This window comes from Papaver somniferum, unplaced genomic scaffold (genome assembly GCF_003573695.1).
Source record: "Papaver somniferum cultivar HN1 unplaced genomic scaffold, ASM357369v1 unplaced-scaffold_57, whole genome shotgun sequence".
Classification (NCBI taxonomy): Eukaryota; Viridiplantae; Streptophyta; class Magnoliopsida; order Ranunculales; family Papaveraceae; genus Papaver; species Papaver somniferum.
Window position 1 is genome coordinate 4,212,115 of NW_020648415.1, and position 6,785 is coordinate 4,218,899.

The 6,785-nt window shown below is 35.8% G+C and overlaps 1 pseudogene; it reads left to right on the forward strand.

Moving 5' to 3' along the window:
- The first annotated feature begins 1,526 nt into the window (after window positions 1–1,526).
- On the forward strand, window positions 1,527–4,801 carry LOC113343215 (annotated as a pseudogene).
- Window positions 4,802–6,785: the final 1,984 nt, after the last annotated feature.

Consider the following 6,785-nt stretch of genomic DNA (forward strand, 5'->3'; position numbering starts at 1 on the left):
AGGATTTTCGAAAAAATGATATAAAAATGATCACTTGTTTTGGCATATCAAGATATCTCTTTAAGTCGAGATCGAAGTTTGGTCAAAATATCCTCGTCGTAAATTAGAGACTTCTCATAGATGTGAATCCTATTTGCAAAATTCTCTTTAGCTTCGTTTAGAAGATTCTCATAGGCCATAGTATATTCCTTGGGAACTTAATCTTTTCTCTAAGCATTAGTCGTCGTCCAATGAGATTGAAAACTCCTTCAAGTAGACTGAAAGCTCTAACTTTAGAAGAGGAAAGAGGAACCATATAGCTACAATACTCAGAGCATACTGCAAGTCTTTTCTTGTCATAGAAGAGTCAAGGCATCTTTCAACCTTTTTAAATCAGTGATTACTAACAAACTCACCATAATATTTTTTTTCTTTCGAAAACCAGGAGCTTTTTTTAGAAAGCATACAAATTACCTCTTTTGAAAACCTAAGAAAAATAACTAAAGAAACAAACCTGAGACTTATTCAAAGAAACAAGTTTTTAGAAGATTTCTTTATGAAAAGAATACTCTGTTTAGGAAACAATGTTATATTGGAACTGAAAACATAAGTCTGTTTTTTAGGCTTTTCAGAACCATAAAATATATCCTTCCGTGTGGCATTTTTGAAGGTACAAACAACCTTTATGAGTTCATTTTTACCCGGTGAGTGTCTCTATTAGACACTTACTCTCTCCGTCCCATTATTAGATGACCTACTTATTAAAAAAATTGTCCCACCAATAGTTGATGTATCTCATTATGTAAGGGATATTTCTAAAACTACCATTTTGATTGATTATCGTTAGTATAAGAAATATGTATAATTTGATATTCATGTTTATACTCGTTGCGTAGGTGTTTTAAATTGTTTTTCAATGATATAAGGTTTATGAATATCCGTGGTATAGTGTGAGAGATAAATTATTTTACTAGTTATGATCCATAAGAGTATAATTGTAAAAAAAAATACTTAAAAATACTCATTTTCTTGTCTTAAAAATTGTGCAAACTTGAACTAAGTGTGTTTAAAAAAACAAATTTTTAGAAGTAAAGAATACCAGCTCGAGGAAATAATATTATGTTGGAACCGGAAACATAAGTGTGTTTCTTGGGCTTTTCGGAACCGTAAAATATACGCCCCGGAGTGCCGTTTTTTGAGGTATAAACAACATCTACGGGTTCACTGCCCCCGGTGTGCCGTTTTTGGAGGTTCAGACAACATCTATGGGTTCACTTGTACCCAGTGACTGTCTCTACTTGTGGCTCACACCAGCAGTGACCTATTAATTAAATATCCGACTACCCGGTTAAGTTTAGCAATTAATTTGAAGTTACCATGTAATAATAAATGGTCGGTGGATCACGAATATTTGAGAATGATAGGTTAGTGAATGATTGACCTAAACACTAATGAGTTTCTTTACGAATGCAACAAACGGGCAGTTGAAATATGAACTCTTATTTGCCCTCCCATTGACATTTTTAACCCAATTATCGCCCCTGCTAATCCAGAAAACTAATGCTCGATTTTTAGTTTGATTCAACAGTTAATTTGCTATAACTGAAAGCTGTGTGGAATCGGCAAAGGTTGGAAATCAATCAAAAACTACTGGTAAGACTGTTTATGATTCCCTGGTACTTGAAATTAATTGAAATGAAGCTGATATTTGATTAGTTTTTCCTGATAAGCAGTTCATAGTTGTTGTTTTTACCTTCCTTCTCAAAAATATTAAATGAAATATTAGTGAGGATTTTTCCTGTTAACTGGAATCTGAGTCCTAGTTCATTGAATTGTAAGATCTTTCTCTGTGTATGAGAAACTGGTTGGTTGCTTAATTTTCTTTTTCATTTTTAGGTTTCTGACTTTTCTTGGTACATGCCTTATTTTGTACTTGTTTTGGTACTTAATTTTCTTTTTCATTTAGACGTAACTTTTTGGACTTTTAGAAATTAAAAAGTAAGAAGCATCTTTGAGTGCACATTCAAAAATCAAAAATAAGAAGTCAGTTTTTGACTTCTAAAAATCGAAAAACAAGAAGTCAATTTAAGTATATAATTTTGTATTTGTTCCAGAAAAGTCAGTTTGGGTATAGAATTTTAAGACTTCTGCTTCTGATTTTTGTTTTTGGTATCCAAATGCGTTTTGGAAAGACTTTTAGAAATAAAAATATCCATAAAACATTTTTGAAAGACTTTTAGAAGTAAAAATATCAATTTTTTATGGAACAAAATATTTTTGCTTTTAACTTTTATTTCTGGATTCTACTTTTATATTCAATCGGGCTATATTTGCTTGTACTATCAACCCACTTTTCCTTTTTTTTTTCTTTTTTTTTCCTTGCAACTTTGTGCCTTAGTAATTTTAGCTCGTAAAGATCCTACTCATCAGCCCTTGTGAAAACTCAAAAGACCATGACTGCCGCTCTTGATGTTTATTCAGATTCAGTGAGCAGTAAAATGAAGAAATAAGATAACCTTGCAAACAGTTAGAGAGCATGCCAGGGAGTGAACTTTGGACTGATGGGCTTATATGTGCTTTTGAGTTTGTTCGAGAGCCAAGGAAGACGATAGTTTCGAAACCTGCTTCTGACACCCACTTCGATCAACATTTCAACGGTAAGGATCCAGAGAAGCAAGTGCCCAATGGTACTACTGATTCTATCTCTCAGAATGTCCCACATATCGATCATCCAGAATTTGATTCTCTTGAAAAGGTTGGGCCGGATGCAAAGTTTCATTCAGATGATACCATTAAAAATCATTCTGACGGCACAGAGAAATCTGTAGGAAGTCATTGGGTACCAATTGGTTGGGCTAGAATATATGAACTCGCGCAAACAGTTCAAGTTGGTGGAAAAAGGTCGTCGCAGACTATCGAATCCATAAGCGACGAAGATGAGTTCACCGTTGAGGATGTAGCAACTCCATACTGGGAACGGGCAGCAGGGCCAACATGGTGGTGTCATGTGACTGCAGGTCATAAATTCACCGATTCATGGCTAAGCAATGCTCAGTGGTTACATCCAGCCATTAGTCTTGCCTTGAGAGATGAAAGTCGTCTGATTAGTGATCGCATGAAACACCTTTTTTACGAGGTTAGTATATCCTTGTCTTTTGGGCTTTTAGCTCTGCCATTCACAGTCTCTCGTTACCGATACATTTTGTTATTTTTTCAGGTTCCAGTTAGGGTTGCAGGAGGTATACTGTTTGAGCTGTTAGGGCAATCAGTTGGTGATCCTTTTGTTGACGAGGATGACATTCCCATTGTACTTCGATCCTGGAAGGCACAAAATTTTCTAATATCCGTATTGCACGTTAAAGGGCCTGCATCGCACATTAATGTGCTTGGTATAACAGAAGTTCAGGTTCGTCTGTTTCTTCTATATAAGCAAACATTGCTTGATTGCTATTCCAAACTGCATTTGTTTATGAGTCTACATGGATTATGCGGTTTAGGAGCTTCTTGCTGCTGGCGGTCCCAATTCATGAAGTTATAGCGCAACTAGCTTGCCGTCTTTCCCGTTGGGATGATAGGTAATAAACGCTTTCATCCTTGCTTTGCCCAATTCTATGGTTTATAGATTTACTTGCGGTAAATTTTATCAACTGACCTGACCTGCGAAATTTCTACAACTGACACTAATGGTCACTGTAATTACTAATGGTCACTGTAATTACATTGTTTGCGGTAAATTTTATCAACTGACCTGACCTGCGAAATTTCTACAACTGACACTAATGGTCACTGTAACTACATTGTTTGCGGTAAATTTCAGGTTGTTCCGTAAGTACATATTTGGCACAGCTGACGAAATTGAATTGAAGTTTATGAACAGGTAATTTGGTATTTATTAAACATTTGATTATTGTGAATCCTCATTTACCACGGTCCACATGATCCTCATGTATGTATAGAAGAAACCAGGAGGATGTGAATTTGTTCAGCGTAATTCTCAATCAAGAAATCAGAAAGTTATCAAGACAGGTGATCAGGGTTAAATGCTGTCTTCATGCTAGAGAAGAAATCATATTTGAGCTTGTACAACACTTGAATGACAGTTCAGCAAGAAGCTTGTTGGAAGGCATCCGCAAGACAACAAGGGATATGATTGGCGAACAAGAAGCAGTCCGTGGTCGACTCTTTACCATCCAAGATGTCATGCAGAGTACTGTGCGTTCATGGTTGCAGGTAAAATACATATATATATATAAACAAGATTAGGACAATGAAATGGTAAGGGTAATACCGACTAATGTACAAGTGTGTTAATATTCATGCAGGATAGGAGCTTTCGTATTACTCACAATTTGACTGTATTTGGAGGTTGTGGTCTTGTTCTTTCGATAATCACAGGATTATTTGGAATCAACGTAGAAGGAATGCCAGGGGCTCAAAACACTCCATATGCGTTCGGTCTTTTTTCCGCGCTCCTTATCGTGGTAGGAATTATACTGATTGCATTTGGAAATTTCTGCCTGGGTTTGAGAAAACCCATCACCGGAGGACAGGTCCAGATAAGACAATCAGAGCTTCAACGATTAGTTAAGTCATTCCAAAGAGAGGCAGAAAATCATGCAAAAGTGCGACTAGAGTTTGATGAAAATAACTTACCTCCAATGGCAGCCGATATGATACCGGGCAAAGAGTATGTACTGGTTCAGTGAATATACAGTGCGACCAATTTTTCTGTTTTTTAGTCTTTTTTTTTGAGGATACGCTATGACTGAGATAAACTGTTATTTGTCTTCCCCATATAAAAAATATAATATCCTTTAACCATGGTAAAAATATGTGGCACAAATAATGTTTGTCGATATGTTTTCCGGAAAATGGGTCATTCGTCCAAATATTTTTAAAACATGGTTCTAATGGACAAGTAAAAATTAGTATGGGTGAAACGGACATAAAAAAAATAGCAAGAATGAAACTGGATTCATCCTGACTTAAACTTAAAAAAGAGCGAGGATGAAACTGAATGCATCCTGATGTAAATTAAAAATAAAAAAAATTATTTGAAAATAGGTAGGATGAAACTGTTTGCATCCTGGCTATTTTCACATTTTTGTCCATTTAAACAGTATTAAATTTTACATGTCTTTTTCACCCAAAAATTGTTGATTTTGGTCTTTTTAACTAATTTTGTGCTTCATTACATTTTAAGATGTTATGTTTAGAAGACATTTTGCCACTCCACTTTGCTCGTTTTCTTTCTCTGCCAGACACCATATGTATTCCATACATTATAAGATCATCTTGTGCATTATTAGGCGAGAGAGCCGACCTTGATATGCTTAAATCTGATTTTCGTTAAGCTAATTTATGGGACTTGTGAAATATGAAACCGTACACTATATGGTGAATTACCAAAAAAAACTCGGCCATTTCGCATACCTCCCCATCCCCATCCAATTCCCCCTAGTATGTGTGTCATGCCCCAAAAGTTAAATAAAGTCACGCCTCCAACAAGTTAAATAAATAAATGGTGTTTGATCCTTTGGCCAAAGGAGGGGAGTTCTTTAAAAGTACTTAATATTTGTTTCTTGGGAATTGAACAAAACCGACCTTAGCTCAGTTGGTAGAGCGGAGGACTGTAGTTGTAGCAGATAATCCTTAGGTCACTGGTTCGAAATTTTTATTTTTTCTTTTCTGTTGTTGTTTTAAATTTGTAAATTATGTAAGGGAGCGCGATTTTATTAACCATTTAATGAAGAGAGCCTGCTTCTTAGTTCGTATACCTTGATATTTTTAAACAAAAATCTTGTCACTCCAAATTCATTTTCCATTATGTCTACTATTTTATCTACACTTAAAAATCCTACAACTACAAATAAATGGTTTAGTAAAAATAGACTAATCACGATCCAGAATTCTTCGTGTATATATGTACTTTAATATTCATCATTGTTCTTGGCATTGACCTGCTTTCAACTCAGCAATGTCGCAGCGCTCAATTACTGTTGCTACAAGTGTATAGTTCTATACTGCAAGAGTTGGATCATCCCTCAACATTTATACCTGTTGTTTTGCTGGAAAGCAAAATTCTCGACTTCTGAATCAACCAGCAATAGAGAGAAAATATATAAAATCAGAAAACTATTCAAACATAAAGTACGAACCAATGGATGCATCACAACGTATACAACCTGTACTGAGCTTGGTTCTTGATTTTGTTGCTTGAAAAGCTAATTTAAACATGAACTAGTGACCATTAAGTGTTTGTCGGCATTGTTGCAAATACTTGAATTTTTGTTTTTGGTTCATGTTATTGAGGGGTGGCTGTGGAGAGGACGAGAAAGTGTATGTCAAGGTTGCCGTGTTCATTTTAAAGACGATCTTAATTGTATTTGGCCCCGGCTACATGTTAGGCCAATAGCAGATCACTTCAGTGACAGTGTTTATCAATGACTTCTTCGTTCAGGGCTGGTGTTTTTGTGGTGGAGCAAGAGCTGTTGAGGCCATAGGCCATAGTCCACGAAGAAAATCAAATAACCGGCAAAAAAAGATAATCGCATGAGAACCATCTGTCACTAAGAGTCTGAGGGGTTGATAATAAAAAAAAAACTATACAATACTAAAAGAGAAGCTATATTTGTAGGATCAAAATATCGCATAGGATAAATCAAGTGTGCGACATTCATATAAGGCTATGCGAGTTCTATCAATATAAGGAGTGCGAGAACGTAATATGAGCGTGCGATGGTGTCGCATGGCGATTCCGTAAATATGGGAAATATGAGCTGTACTCCACTACATGTGAGCTGTCA